This window comes from Perna viridis, chromosome 13, assembly GCF_037379345.1.
Source record: "Perna viridis isolate PV_CMFRI_1.1 ecotype Kerala chromosome 13, ASM3737934v1, whole genome shotgun sequence".
Classification (NCBI taxonomy): domain Eukaryota; kingdom Metazoa; phylum Mollusca; class Bivalvia; order Mytilida; family Mytilidae; genus Perna; species Perna viridis.
The window spans coordinates 28,108,380-28,124,530 of NC_142457.1; the positions used below are offsets into that span (position 1 = coordinate 28,108,380).

Sequence of the window (16,151 nt, forward strand, 5' to 3'; positions counted from 1 at the left end):
TTATAATTCTAATGAATTAGTCAAGTGTATAAAGTGGTCAAGGTGTCAGTCTAACTCCTGAAAAGCCAGTCTGAAGTGTATATTGTGATATCATGTCTGTAACATTTTTGGTTTGGAAGTAGTTTTTTTATACCTCTGGTTAATTCGTCAAGTGTATAAAGTGGTCAAGGTGTCGGTCAAACTGTCTGATTAGTCCAGCCTGAAGTGTATATAGTGATTTCATGTCTGTCTGTCTGTAATATGTTAGGTTTGGAGGTAGTCAGTCTAACTGTCTGATTAGTCAAGCCTGAAGTGTATGTAGTTATTCCATGTCTGCCTGTCTGTAAAAAGTAGGTTTAGAGGTAATTTTCTTTTATTCCAATTTTTTTTTTTTTAATTTTTGATATTTTATTTTAATCTGTACATTTGTTAGTGGAAAACATCGAATACCGGTACCTTATCCCGGCCCCGTTTAAATTAGTATAATAAGAGAATTCATTTATATTTATTAGAGTGGATAGATTTTGTTAGTACTTGTTAGTATGAAGGTACATGTACTGATAACAATAATTGACATTTAAGTAATATGAAACAGATTGATATTTTGTATTAAAAAAGGAAAAATGGCTAGAAAAAAATAAATAAAATCTAATAAGCAGAAAAAGAACAAAAGAAATACCGAAAAAAAATAATGAAGAATAGGTGTCAGGTCAGCTCTGGTCTGTTGTAATAACAAATGTACCTAAATATCAGATAGTTACAATATGGTCATAATGAAGGCAAGTATTATGTGTATTTACATATTACATATATATTTCATAATTAGAAATATTTACATATATAATAGCAGATATGAAAGGACTACAGGTCAATTATCAATTTATTATTAATATATTTGTTTTAATTATGACTTTTGTTGCATTATAAGAAAATCATAGTATTTGGAGCCAGGGGTTCCAGTAGATATTTGATTGTTGAAATTGTTTATTTTTGTAGAATATTTGTTTTTCAAAGTTTAGATTTTCTCTGACAAAGCTTTTTAATGCAGTGATGTTGAGTTCAGTACCATTCAATTTAGTTCTTAGAATATAGAATTTTCCATAAAGAATAATTTGGTTACGAATATAGTTCTTTGGATTTTTGTCTAAATTCCCAAATAGGACTAGTTCAACATTTAAAGGTAATTCTATTTCGGTTGTATCAAAAATCCATTCATTTAATCTTTCCCATAAATCTATCACCTTATGACCTGACCAAAATAGGTGTTCTATGGTTTCTGTTTCTTCCCCACAGAAATCACATTTATCTGATTCTTTTATACCTATCTTATGAAGAAATTGATTTGTCCCTAGTATTCTATGAATTATTCTGTATTGTAGACATTGCAGCTTTGAGTTTTTTGTTGAATATTTCATTTGAGAGTGAATCGCCTTCCATGAGTGGTTTTTGTTCAAAAGTTGGTCCCATTTTTTCTCACATCTTAACCCTGTTTGGTTATTGTGATTTAATATATTATACATATCTTTTGATCCCTTTTGAGATTTTAAAACTATTTTTAATTTGTTAGGTAGTATTGGTCCATATGTCTTTTCTATTTCATCAAAATTGAAGTTTTTTGATGTTATACATTTTCTGACTGCACAGACTAGTCCATGGTAAGTGAGAAAGTTTGTTCTTATTTCAAAAGTATTTTGAAACCCTTGAAATGACAAGATATTTCCTGTGTTATCCAATAGATCATTAATTCCTTTATTTGCCCATTCCTTATAAAATATTGGTCTGTTTCCAATTCTGATATTATCATTTTTCCAAAGACAAACTGAATTTATCTCAGACTTGTCAATATTATTTTTCGTTTCTAGGTCGTTCCATGCAGAGAAGACTTCATTCCAGAAAGGATTTTTCAACTTTTTAATTTGACTGACATGAGCCAGTTCAGTAAATTCGATCTTTTCTGAATGGGATAATAGGTTAAACACCTTTGAATTATTTTTAAACATTCTCCTAATCCATGTTAGTTTTAATCCTTTGATATAATTATCTATATTAAGCATTCTTAAACCGCCTAGTTCATGTGATTGGGATAGGGTATCTCTTTTCACTTTGTCTGGTTTGTTATCCCAAATAAAGCTGAATAATTTACTATTCAATTTCTTTAAGAGATCATTACTAGGATTTGGTATTGACAGAAATAAATGATTTAATTTGGAAATAATTAATGATTTAATAATGGTGATTTTTCCAATAGGGGAAAGTACTTGGTTTGACCATCTTTTCAGTACATTTTCAATTTCTCTGATTTTAGGTGTGTAAGTAAGGTCTTCAATTTCACTTAGGTTTACTGAAAAATCAATACCTAGCATTGTAAACCTACTGGAACCCCAGTCCAAGCCATGCTTCACACACATTTTGTCTCTACTGAATTTTTTCTTTCCAATCCAGACAACTTTTGTTTTGTCAATGTTTACCTTCAGACCTGACATATCTGCATATCTGTCTAGGGTACGGAGAGATGCGTCAAGAGACTGTGGTGATCCGTCTAATATTAATGAAGTGTCATCTGCATATTGAGATATTAAAAATTCTGAATCATCAATGGTTATTCCTTTAATTTCTTTGTTATTCCGCACCATAATACCTAAAATTTCAGCACATAAAAGAAAAATATATGGTGATAGAGGATCCCCTTGTCTACATCCTCTTTGCACATCAAAGAATTCTGAAAGTTGACAGTTTTGTGTAACAGAAGATTGAATATTGTTATAAAAGGTTTTTATCCATTGTTTGATAGAGTCTCCAAAAGTAAAAAAAACTCAAAACTTTATCCACAAATAGCCAAGATATTGAATCAAATGCTTTTTCAAAGTCGATGAGGAGGAGAATGCCTGGTATATCTTTATCTTCAGTAAAATGCAAGATATCATATATTAGACGAATGTTTTCACCTATAAATATACCTGGAATAAAACCAGTTTGATCTGTACAGATTATTGATGGAAGAACAGATTTAATTCTTTCTGCAATACAACTTGATGCTAATTTGTATACTGTGTTTAGTAATGTTATAGGTCTCCAGTTTTTCATAAATTGTCTTGGTTTATTTCCCTTTGGTATGCATGTCATAATTCCTCTTTTTTGAGTTATTGACATTTCACCCATACTATAGCTACAATTAATTGATCTAAGTATAAACTTCCCTAAGTCTAACCAAAAAAATTTATAGAATTCATTTGTATAACCAGTTGATCCAGGACTTTTACCATTTTTCATTCTTTTAATCGCCTGTGTTAGTTCTGACATTGAGATATTCCCCTCTAGAGAGTCTCTTTTTTGGTTCGTAAGTTTAGGTATATGATTATACGGTATGTCATGTTGAAGATTTAGGTTTTCAGATGTACCTGTTTCTTTTCTAGAATATAGATTTTTATAAAAAAAATTGTGCCTCATTTAAGATTTCTGCTTGGTTTTCAATTAATTCACCTTTCTCATTAATTAGTTTGGGAATAGTCTTATTCACAAAATTTGAGGATTCTAAATTCAAGAAGTATGTGGTTGGTTTTTCTCCTTCTTCTAAAATTTGCATTTTTGATCTAATATAATGACTTCTGACTTTGTCTTGTCTTAATATTTTTAATTTTGTTTTCTTTTCCTCTAAACGATTGAAGGAGTCTTGATTATTTAAATTACTTTCAAGTGTGTGAATTTCTTCTACTAGTTTTTGCTCGTTCTTTGATTGTTCTCTTTTTTTGAATGATGAATAAGAAATAGTTTTTCCCCTTATTTCAATAAGTAGAGTTTCTAAAAATAACTGGTCATTAATTACTAACTGTAAATCAGAGTTATCTACCTCTTCAATATTTTCTCTGTTATACATAAATAGTGCATATTGGTCTTTACATTTTTTAATCACTTCTTTCACTGATTCTACATATACTGGGTCATATAATAAAGAGTTATTGAATTTCCAGAGCCCTTTGCCTATTTTGAAATCATTTAGTTTAAAGTGTAGTACAACTGGGGAATGGTCAGATCTGTAACTGTTTTCAATCGTTACATCATGAACACTTTGAAAAAAACCTTGTGACACAAGAAAAAAATCTAGTCTAGCTTGCTTTAATGGGTTACTCTTTCTCCATGTGTATCGCTTGGTATCAGGATAAAGTTCTCTGAAAGGGTCAACCAAATAATTAATTTCTTTAATATCAAGTATTTTATTTTTGACACGTGGATTTTTTATATTCCTATAATTAAAAGTGTCTTTGTTCTGGTCTTGAACAAGATTATAGTCACCGCTTATAACGACTGTTGCATTTCCAAACTCTTCTATTACTGTATTTACTTGATTGTAAAAGTCAGGTGTGTCATCATTCGGACCATATATGTTCAATAATGTTAATCTCTTTCCTTCTATTTCAAAATCAATTCCCAGTAAATTACCATTTGTGTCTTTTTTTACCTTTAAGATTTTGTATTCTATATTCTTAGTGAAGAAAATTGCTACGCCTCTTTTATTTGAAGTGTAAGAGTTGAATATGCATTCTCCTCCCCAAAGATTTCTTATACTTGATTCATCTTTCTCTGTAAAATGTGTATCTTGAAGACAGTAAATACTTGCATTCTTAGAGTTCAGATATTCTAATACATCTCTCCGTTTCTCAACAGTTTGTAATCCTTGGCAGTTCTATGAGAAAATCTGTAAAATATTTCTACCCATAATTATTTACATATAATAGCATAAGATAAACAATAAACTATTTCAAAGAGATTAGCATGCTTCCCATACAACTGTCTGTACAATGCATATATAATTATGTATGTAATTGCGATTACTTGCACTATTTGAAAATTGGATATCATTGTAATGGACATAACAGCACCTAGAGCCTGACCTATCAAAATTATAAAGAACAAAAAAGTCATGTAAGGCTTAAAAAAAAATAAAAACAAATTTTATTGTACCCTGCTAAGGCAGCAGTATAGAAATTGAAAATTTTCCACCCTGAACCAATTTTGTCATTCCCTGTGTTCAAGGGTTAACTTTAATTTTCCGTGTTAAGTAATTATAAAGCATCCTGATTACATGTTAATTTTGGAGGTAGTTTATTAGCCTCAGTTTAATTAGTCAAGTGTATAAAGTGGTCTGGATATCAGTCTGTCTGTCTGTTAGGACAGATTTGGGTGTTCCTTTTTAAATATAAAATGCAGCAGTTAAATGTTTACAAATTTTGTGCTTGCAAGTACCGCACTTTTATGTTTATTCTACTTTCAGGACTTCTGTCTCTCCAGTGGCATAGAAATATGTGTCAGATGAAATCTTAGTCTGCTTTCATCTCAATTGTTCCATGTTCATTTTGACTGTGTAAATATCATCTTCCAGTAATATGTGTATGGGGCTGTTTGAGATAATGGCATTTCATCATCATCCATGGATTCAGCAACTGAAGACCTACCACAAATATTTTTTTTCGCCTTCATCTTCAGGAATGGATTTAGACTCTCACACACTATAAACCAGCCTGACAACTATTGTGTTCCAGAATGTATTAAGACCCTTCCTTTCTGGAGACCACCCTGGTCCTCTTTTTTGGTGGAGTATAACCAGCCCGGATCATCATGATAAGCTTCTGATGTTCAAGTATCTTTTCTTCAGAGTAAACTCTAAAGTGATAAATGTCTATACATTCATATTGCATCCGAGAATGTACTTTAAGCAACAGGTGGCAAATGCTACACGAGAAAGTAACCATCCAGAATAAACATATGTTTTAATTAACAGATACTTTCAACGCCGGAAGAAAAACAAAAAATATGTTTTAAACATTTAAAAAAGAATTTAAATAATGAGAGATGCGAGAAACATCCTATAATGAAGGAAAATAGTATGGACTGACTGAAGTACAGATACCCTTCATCATTGCTTGTTTGTTTTTGTTTGTTTGGGTTTAACGTCTGAGCAGCAATATTTCAGCTATATTCAGACGATGAACATGAAATTGATGATAAAATGAACATGAAATGATGATGAAATGCAAAAGGGGTGAGACACAAGGACAATGGGGTCGACAAATTTTGATTGCCACTGGAAATGTATTGCATAGTTTGGGCATAAAAACGATATGTCTGACCATTTAATGGTATGGTTTTATGATGTATGTCTGTTTTCCATGTCTGGTCTTTGTCCCTTGATTACATTTTTTGATTACCGGTATAACATTGGTTCACTTGATTACTCTTTAACGTCCTTTGGCAGAAAAGGACGAGAACGGCCCCTGCTTTGAACTAGTCGTAAATCCAAAATAAAAGAATTTTGCACTCTTGTAAGACCGAAAATCATGTGTCTGGCTATTTTTGTTTTAAGATGTAAGTATGCAAGTGGTATCAAATTGTGTAAGTTACATTTACACAATTTACAGGTTATAAAAACATGCATTTTTGACTCCTTTCAGTCTGCATAATGTCGAATGCTTGAATTTGTTAACAACAAAACATAACCATAATAACCATCTGGGATTTAAGCGGATGTAAGCGGGTTGTTTATACGGTTATCTTTTCTTGAGCTAGTCACAATATTATACAAAACTAAACTTGGGCTTTTTTCTTCCCTGTCAGACTGTCAGAGGTTACAAGATATCAACTTTGGGTTACCCCGTCCCCCATGTTTGGGGCACTACCTTTCATAAGACAGGTTCTTAGTCCATTATAAAACTTTTAATTTTTTTACATGTATGCTATGATATTAAAAAAAAATAGGAATATTTGTGAAATTTTAAGTAACTTTTGAGAATTAAGTATATTTCAATTGCATTATTTCATAAGCTACCTGCCCAAGTAAAACGCAATATTTCAAGGCCAACATCTATTTAGATATATCCGAGTAGGAAAAATACAAAAATAATATATATTATGAAGTGGCTCAAATTTACAGTTATTACAATAAGGTATAAGTTAACAATAACCACTTTTAAAAGGTAAAAACGAACTACATATAAAAACAAATAAATACAAGAATAAATAAATTAAAGGTACAAAATTGACAAAATGCCTTTAAATTATGAAATGTTTAAGTAAAGGTACATGTCATGTCTAGATATAAGAATAAAAAGTATCTTTATTCATAAAAATATACTTCAAATAGAATAAACATTTCCAATTTTAAATAAAAAAAAGTACAAATTCCAAACATTCTATCCTTATAATGGAGGAAAAAGTCACCATATCAGGGGTATTTCCCCAAATTGGGGTTAGCACTTATTTCAAGTGTTGTTCCAAACCTGTTAACAGATATGCAAAGTGGCCCTTAAAATATTAAGATTAAGTGAAGATGTGAACAAAGCAAATCAAAAATAGTACAACCATGTAAATATTGTTGAAGTAATTTGAGACATTGTTAAGATAATAAAGCAAAACTTGTATTGATAAAAAAATGAAGACATGTCGAGACTAATAAGGTTGCCCTGAATCTTCGAGCATTGGATTAAATTGTTGAGACAGTTTTAGTCGATACTGGCTGAGACTATTCGAGACGGGTATGACTGTTTGAGACTGGTCGAGACATGGTCGAGACTAGTTGAGATTAGTTTGGGCAAGGTGAGACTCGGCCAAGTCAATCCAAGTATTTTGCAGACATCTTTAGAGAAGTTAAGACAGAGTTAGCACAAGTTAGAACAAAATGTACCGTATTCAGACTTATATCACTTAGTAGTGTCACCAACCCAGTAGTCAGATCTGTCTGACCCCGAAATATATCATATTTAAGTACCCTATTTATGAAATCTTGCAGTATTCAAAATTTAAAAATACGTAAAACACTAAGGCTTTATTCCTTTCACTGTATATGTGATCGATTTGCCTTAATCTTTCCATAGATTTGGTTTTGAGTACTACTTGTATACGACTAATATTTTGATTATGATCTCCCTAGATAGTTGCTTTGAATGCTGCTGATGAGAAATTTCTCGCAGAAACACGCGTACAGCTTATCGAAATTTACAATACACGAATCTGATATTGTTTGTATTTAAAAGGGTTAATTTTTGTTATAACATCACTGGACGATAACTATTTACTTAACAGACTGTAATAAATGGGATTTGTAAAATCGTGACTGAGTGTAATTCAGTTCACTGTTTTAATTTAGTATATTTCATTTTCCTATTTTGTCTTCTTTTTCTATTGTTTTGTCTGTGCTTTCTTTTTGTCTGGTCTATCATAGTTAATCACATTTTCACTACTGCACTTTATGTAGTATGTGACTGGTGTACTGAAGGGAGAAAACTCATATCAGCTGTTGTTTAAAATGTCACTATCATGCTTTTGTTAATAAACTCTCCGTACGATGATGGCTTTGTAATAGAAGGCTGCACTAAGGCTGCCATGTGCTCTGGGATGTGATAAAAGTTGCAATCGAAACGTGTCATGTCGAAACGTTTGAATCAAATCAAACAATTTATACTTCATCAGATATGAACTACTAAATATATGATAAATAGATCAAGGAGTAATATGTCCATTTAAAACAAAAACAATGACTCATGATGCAGATAATTTTTTCAATATTTCTAACTAATGTCAAGTACAATTTTCCTTTGATCTAATCAAAATATGTAAAAAGATACGATTGTAATCTTTGCAATCCTGGAGAGGGATCTCTCCGTTCTGTTTTGAACCAAATACCGCCACACAAGTATTTGTACACAATACAAATAAAAACTAATCATTAAAAGTATCAGTGTATAAAGCATTAGACACACAAAATAATGTATAACCTTGTATGGAAAGTAACGTAAGTTTTGTTACCAACAGTTGCTTGCTTTTTATGGGGTTCATCCATAAATTAGAGGTAAAATGGATTATGGATTAGAAGAAATGGGATTTGGAACGAGATATTGTATCGTTAAGAACATACATTATGTGCATCTTAAAAGTGTATTTTTTTTAAGTTACTTGCTTTGTTCATACGTCTTTACATTAATAAAACAAGAATAGACTATAATTTTATTTAAATAAGAAATAAGATGTCATAACGAAACTGAATTACTTACACCATTTCACAAAGAAAATAATTTTTAACAGTACAAGGGTCATCTGTCCATAAGTAGGTCAATTGATTCGGAGGATCGTAATTTATAGCTGCACAGTTCTCAGCTCCAAATCTGTTGTTTGGCTGCGTTTGTCCCCAGGCAAAATATGTAGCCTTTCTGCCTTTAGCAGCCCATACAAATTCGCCTTCTTTTACATGTCATTTAGTCCGATATAGACCTCTTTATAATCTAAAGGTATTGAACATATCATACATTTTGAATACATGTTTCCAAAGAGAAATGTATTGACATAAGATCAATAAGCCTGTTAACAACTTGTATTCTATGTATAGTTCAGTATTCTTGAAATACATATTGTGAAATGTGTCTTGGTAATCGATGAAATTGGGAATAGATAAAGTAATAAAGATTGGCAATCTTTAAAAAAATATTTCCAAATATACTTCATGAAATTAAAACCGTACTTTTTTTTTTATTTAATTCAATGACAAAATATAAACAATACGCTCTCAGATGGGAAGATGCTATATATTTCGTTGTACATTAACATTTTGTTAGATATTTTTGTCTCTCCGGTCGATTATTAAACTTAACTAAATATTGGTACAAGTACAAAAACTCGGATACACGTACAATGTATTAGAGGAAAATAATTGAAGTCATCCACCAAACTCCGTGCCACGAAACGAATAACCAAACGACTGTACAACACGGACCTGAATGTTTGGCAAAACCCATATTATTAAACAAGCTCTACACGCCCAAAATTATATGATGTGGAACTATGCTAAGGAAAATCACCTTTTTTCTTAATTTGTTTTACTGAGAATTGCAAAATAAAAATGAAAAAGAAGAACCATTATATGATGAAAATAATGTCTATATGTTTTGTTCTCCCACACTCACCAGTTTAATTTATCATTCCGGCAAGGAATCTTTGAGTTTGTGCGTCGTCAACAGTTGCCAATGATGCTGATCGTCCATATTGCCTTCCAATCATTTCACATATAGTCTTAAATTCAGGAAAATTATCAAAAAGTTTGAAAAAATTTGTAGATTCCACGTTTCTTCAATGATATTGTAGTCTTCTTTGAAAGCTGTACATTATGAAAGCATACACAACAAATGATTTTTGAATAAATGAAATATGAGTACCAATAACGATATATTCAGGACATAAGTTTTCATGGGATACATCAGCTTGTGTATTAAAACAAACTTAGAATGATATCACTAGATGAAAAACTTACAACGATATCACTTATCACTAGTAGTGTAATCTACAACTAAATGTCTTATCACTAGTTATCACTAGTATCACTAGTGTAAATTACAACCGTTTCATTTATCCTTACTTATACCTGTGTCACTAGAAGTGTATAATTACAACGCTATCACTCAGAATCTTACTCACCAGTGCTTCACCAAATGTTTCATTTTCTCTACTGAGGAAGAATCATTTATCTTGGAAGTGGCTCCATTGATCAGGATATGCACACAATACTGAAAAGGACAAATTTATAGATCAATGAACAAAATGATGTTTTTGTTAAGATATGTAATCTGTGAATAAAATTTATAATCAATAATATTCGGAAACAGCATTCATTCAATATTGATTTCATGTTTTGTGATATAAAAAAGAGACCTTCGTCGGAAGGTAGAATAAACAAAAACATAGTTGTGTCAATCGATATCATACAAAAGCGGCATTTATTTATCTATATCCGAAAACTTAGCGATGGTTATGAAAGAAGCAAACAAGAAGAATAATTTGAAGTGAGATTCCATAATAATTTGTGATTATTAAAAGAAAATATGATGAGGTGCTGATAACGATTTTTACGCTGCCTGTTTGTATATTAATTTCTTATCAGTAGGTGTGTACTTTGAGACCATGGTTTGCATGATGTTCAAAAAGAAATCGTAAATTTTTTATCTTACGTTCATTAATTTTCTTCTCCCCCGTACGAACCCTAAGATAAACAGAATTCAATGCAGAACAGTCTATAAACATCAGAGTTCAGATTTGTTTCAGAACAAGGGATATGATATAGAACATTTAATGGAACTTTACACTATTGTGTTGCATTTACATTACTATGTATGTCTTGTAATTTATCTGACTGTATTTCAAAAATTCTAAAATGGTTTTATCAGCATCCTGCAATGAATCGTATTTGGAAATATTATATTTCATTTTCCTGCGTTTCCGCAAATACAGATAATTGACCTCTTATTTGCATCGCTACGTGAAACAGTACCTATATGGGATAAATTTCCCATTTTATGGAGTATGGTGCATGGGGGATGCGAAATGGGGCATGGGGAATGAAAAAATAGTGTATATGAATGGGGCAATGGGAAATGGGGCGAGGGAATAGTTTTGATTCGTCAATTGAAAAAAAACTGTTTTTGCCATTTTCCGCAAAACAAGATGCCTATCATATATCTATGACAGCGATTGAAAAACTTTAAGAAAAAGTCTGTTAGAATATTTTTTAAATGATTAGAGGTGATTACAGGATACAAATATTGATGTTGTTGATATCTTAAACAATAATTTTGGCCTATTATTGAAATTAAAACTGTTCCCCCATTTAATCTGTAGAAATATGTTATTTTTGAGAAACAGCCAAACATGATGTTTATGTTGACATTGTTTATATTTAATAAAATAAAATCGAAAAATTTCAAGTGTTTGTATTCATTCAATTTGCAAAAATACCTGATTTTTTAGAATGTGTTTCGGAATATCTTTATTACAGATATCCATATAATACTTACATCGACAATTTTATAATTTTATACAATATTTTTAGATTGATAGGACGATTTAAAGTGTTAGTACAAAAACACTATACAAAAAATATGTCATTTTGAACTGAAATTTAAGTATCGCAACCTCCAACAAAAATTTTAACATTGTCATTTTTAATATTTCAAAGAATAATTTTGGACCATTTTTAAATTTAAAATGTTTGCCCTTAAACATTTTTTTAGAAATATGTCATATTTGAGAAATTGACTAGAAATAAATGTGTTTCAACCACACAGATGATGCTTATTTTGACAAGTTTCTTTTACATTTTAAACAATAATATAAGACCAGTACGGACACTTCAAGTATTCTTAGTAATTCAATTTGCAAACATATGTTATTTTTAAGAATTTTGTGCAATACAAGAATATAGCCATTCATATAATACTTATATTGACAATTTTATCATTTTTTACAATAGTGTGAGACTGATAGGTAAATTTAAAATGTTAGCAAAAAAAACCTTTGCAAAAATATATCATTTTGAAGATATGGAACTGACCCATGAGTGGTGCAACTACCAACCAAATGCTAATATTGCCATGTATTATTTTAACCAATAATTTTGGACCATTTAAAAAAATTGACTGTTCGCACCTATACAATTTTCAAAACTATGCCATGATGGGAAATTGGACGGAGAGAAATGTATCACAGCCACACATTTGTTAGTTATTTTGACAGTATTTACATTTTGAACAATACTATCAGTCCACTGTTCGATTTGAATTTGTTTGCACCAATATATATATATTGTTTTAGGAATATTAGGCATGATTATTTTTTATGCAGCTCTGATTGGCGATTATATACAATGCAAGTATCGCGTGATTTCGGTAATTTCCGAACACGGCAGCGATACTCGAAAATCGGTATTGATTGCAATAAACTTTGTGCATCCAAATGCAATACTTGTTTGCTTGAAAAAAAACATTTACTTTGTTTTCTTTTAAGATTTTGGAATTGGGAATAGGCATTGAAGAACATGAAGTAATGCACTGCATTTGGGGATTCGGGCAATAAGGAGTGCGACTCTGTGAACTGGAGCAAGGGGCATGGAGCAATATGGGGCTCGCCTATTTGAAATGGGGCATGGGGAATTATGCATGAGGCAATAACGATTTGGATATGGGGCAATAGGGTTTCGGGCTAATGGAAGGTTTATCCCAAACGAGGACTGTAACTAAGTCGTGTTTTGAATATTTGAATCCATGAAGTACTACTCATAACCCAGTTCACTGAAATTGTAGTGACCACATAATAGTAATATTTCAGATGGAATTGTTATTCTTATACTGTTAAATTAATATGTTCTCTGAGGTAGCTTGCAATTAATCTGAGTGTGAATAATGTATTTTGTCTATATTGTGTTTACTAATGTATTTCATAGAAAGATGTGGAGAAAGTGCCTAGTTAAATTTTTATAAAGCTATAAAGAATTAGAGACCAAAATGTCTTTTGGTAATCTGTGAATATATTTATTATTCTAAAAGTCATGTTATACAAATGTACGCTGGTGCATTTATTGCGTTTCCCCATACCCATTATTTCTTTCACGTTTCCAACAGATTCAATTAAGTGAAGATTTGTGGTAGGAGGTGAATAGAAATGATCTCTTATAAGATACGAACGGCTGCACTTTTTTGTGAAACAGACAGAGTAGTATATATCTGGATTAGTTTATAAAAATAAAACACACTAAAAAGAAATTATGAATAAAGCCCAATGTTTTCATCCATTGACACATTAAAAATTTATATTGTGTTTATCACACTCGTGTATGATGTTTTACTTTTGTGTTTTGTTATAAAAGATGTTGCTTCAATTGTATAAGAATCATCCCAAGGATTGTAGAACTGAGTTAAGTAAAACAAAAATACAGGTGATACATTCCAGGAACTAATTATCAAAAAATCCATTAGCGGAAGGCCGTTCATGTAATGTTTGGGAGTGGAGAGAGCCGGTTTCAAGTTGACTGGAGTTCATGCATGTATGAACTTTCGGCAACGACGTTTTCGACCAGTCAAAAGCGGCTATAAGCACGAAGAATCTCATGATTAGAATTATTCACAAATCAAAAACAACTATAGTGTATTTAAAAGTTACTTCAAAGTACGCAAATACTTTTGTTTGTCTAATTGGAAATAGTGGTATATTGTTATCTTTTTTCACTTGCTAAAAATAGCTGTTTTATACGAAAATCGTATATTCATATTTATAGGATGTATTGACAAACATCATAAAGAAACAACTAGAAATAAGAGTTACTAATACTCTATGTACTCTGGAAGTTATAGTTGCTACATTTTGTACCAAGTCTTGGATAAGACCCGCCAAACAGTTTTTTTATAAGTTATAATGCTTGTTGAAATTTAAAAAAAAATGGGCGGGATGAGATAATGTATCACAGAGAAATTGCGTTAGTTGTATTCATAGTTAAGTTAGCGCCTTGAAATTAGGAATGTATTCTTCGAGTTATTGTATAAGGTGTTATCTTAGTTTATGAATAGATACATAAATAAACGGGTGGACGACCGGTATTTGAACGACCGATGATCGGCGAAAGATTTGATAATATTCATTTTATGTAAAATGATCGGTTCATGTTAAGTTCAGAATCTTGATCGAAATTAATCGATTCAACTGTAGAATTTAATCGTATTTTATTAAAAATAGTTTATTCAATATACCGGTGAATTAGTTATTTTCTGAATTGAAATAATATATTAGATGTTGGTAAAAATGGAAAACCAAAATGAATTTATCACTGGTCATTTGATGAAAAACAGAAGCGATCATCGGTTAAATGGAACGGTTTGACGGATCGATGACAGGTCGATGATCGATCGCAGTTATAGTTAAAAACTAAAATAGAGTGACCACTCTGTGGTCAAGTGATGCGATTATCGGTTTAATGGATCGGTTTGACAGATAATGACTCATGGGAAATTGAAATTTTCATTGCACAGATCGGTTTAGGTACTGTTCGTACAACTGTGTCACTAGAAGTGTAAATTACAACCCCTTTCTCTCAGATCCTTACTCACCAGTGCTTCACCTAATGTTTCGTTTTCTCTACTCAGGAAAAAAACATTTATTTAGAAAATGGCTTTATTGATCAGGACATGCACAAAATACTGAAAAAGACAATTTATACACGTGTATGGATCACAAAACATGATAATGTGTTTGTTAAGATATGCAATCTGTGAATAAAATTCGAAATCAATAATTTGGTAAAACAAATATTCAGTCAGTATTAATTCCATACGTTGTGATATGAAAAAAAGTGGAAAAAGGGTGGAATAAAAACACAGTTGTATCAATCGATATAACACAAAAAACGATAATTATTTTCTAATATCCAAAAACTTACCGATAGTAATGAAAGAAGCTAACAAACAAACTAGTTTGATAAGAGATTCTATAATAATTCGTGATCCTTTCCTGTGTTCCCCAAATAGAGATAATTGACCTCTAAGTGCATCGATACGTGAAATAGTATCTGTATGGGATAAACTTCCCATCATTTTATGGGAAATGGGGCATGCGCGAGTATGTTAAGGAGTTTTCTTGTACATCTGGTTGACGTCTGATCACGCGCAGAAAACGTGAGGTTTTTAAGTTGGGAGAATTCTTTCCGGAAGTAACCAAAATCTTTGTAAATAACACATAAGAATATTTTTAATATTAAATGTAGCCCTTAGTTCTTTTAATCTATAAAATTAACGATCGAATTTACCCTCATCTTTATAAAGCAACACAACATGACAAAACTGACATCATTTTTTGCATCTATTTTGACGTCACAGAGAAGCTTGAAACGTCAGAGCATCTGTAGTAAACAAATAGGACGTCATGTTTGCATTTACTGAGACCTTACACTTTAATCATCGACGAATTTTGAAATCTTACATGTTACCAGTACAACAATTCTCCAAGTTTGGGTACGTTGTATCTTAAAATCTCTTTGTTTGGGTATAAGACGGTTGTAACTATGTTCGGGACCGCCTGGCCGGGGTTCATTCATTACTGACCTACTAACATACATCGAGCAACTGTCATCAGAGTTTCAAAAACGAAAAATCTTCATCTGCAGAATTGATTATTGAAATGATAAAAATATTAACCTGATCGCAAATTTGAAAATTGATACTAGTAACTGTTTGTTTATATTATCTTCTTTTAAAAGTTTTAATCAAATTGTAAAGTACTTCTTTTAAACAATCACTATCTAAACAGGAATGCAAATTATTGTTTTCCTTTCAATAATATATTCAATGACATATCAAATTGTTGTATTAGGTGTG

At 31.2% G+C, this 16,151-nt stretch overlaps 1 pseudogene across 1 annotated transcript; it reads right to left on the reverse strand.

Annotated features, from left to right (window-relative positions):
* Window positions 1-8,907: 8,907 nt before the first annotated feature.
* Window positions 8,908-15,368, reverse strand: LOC148600206 (salivary C-type lectin 1-like; annotated as a pseudogene). Its single transcript, XR_015917883.1, has 4 exons — window positions 15,218-15,368; window positions 10,435-10,523; window positions 9,933-10,032; window positions 8,908-9,248 (listed from the first exon to the last, which is right to left on the reverse strand). The product of XR_015917883.1 is annotated as a salivary C-type lectin 1-like (transcript).
* Window positions 15,369-16,151: the final 783 nt, after the last annotated feature.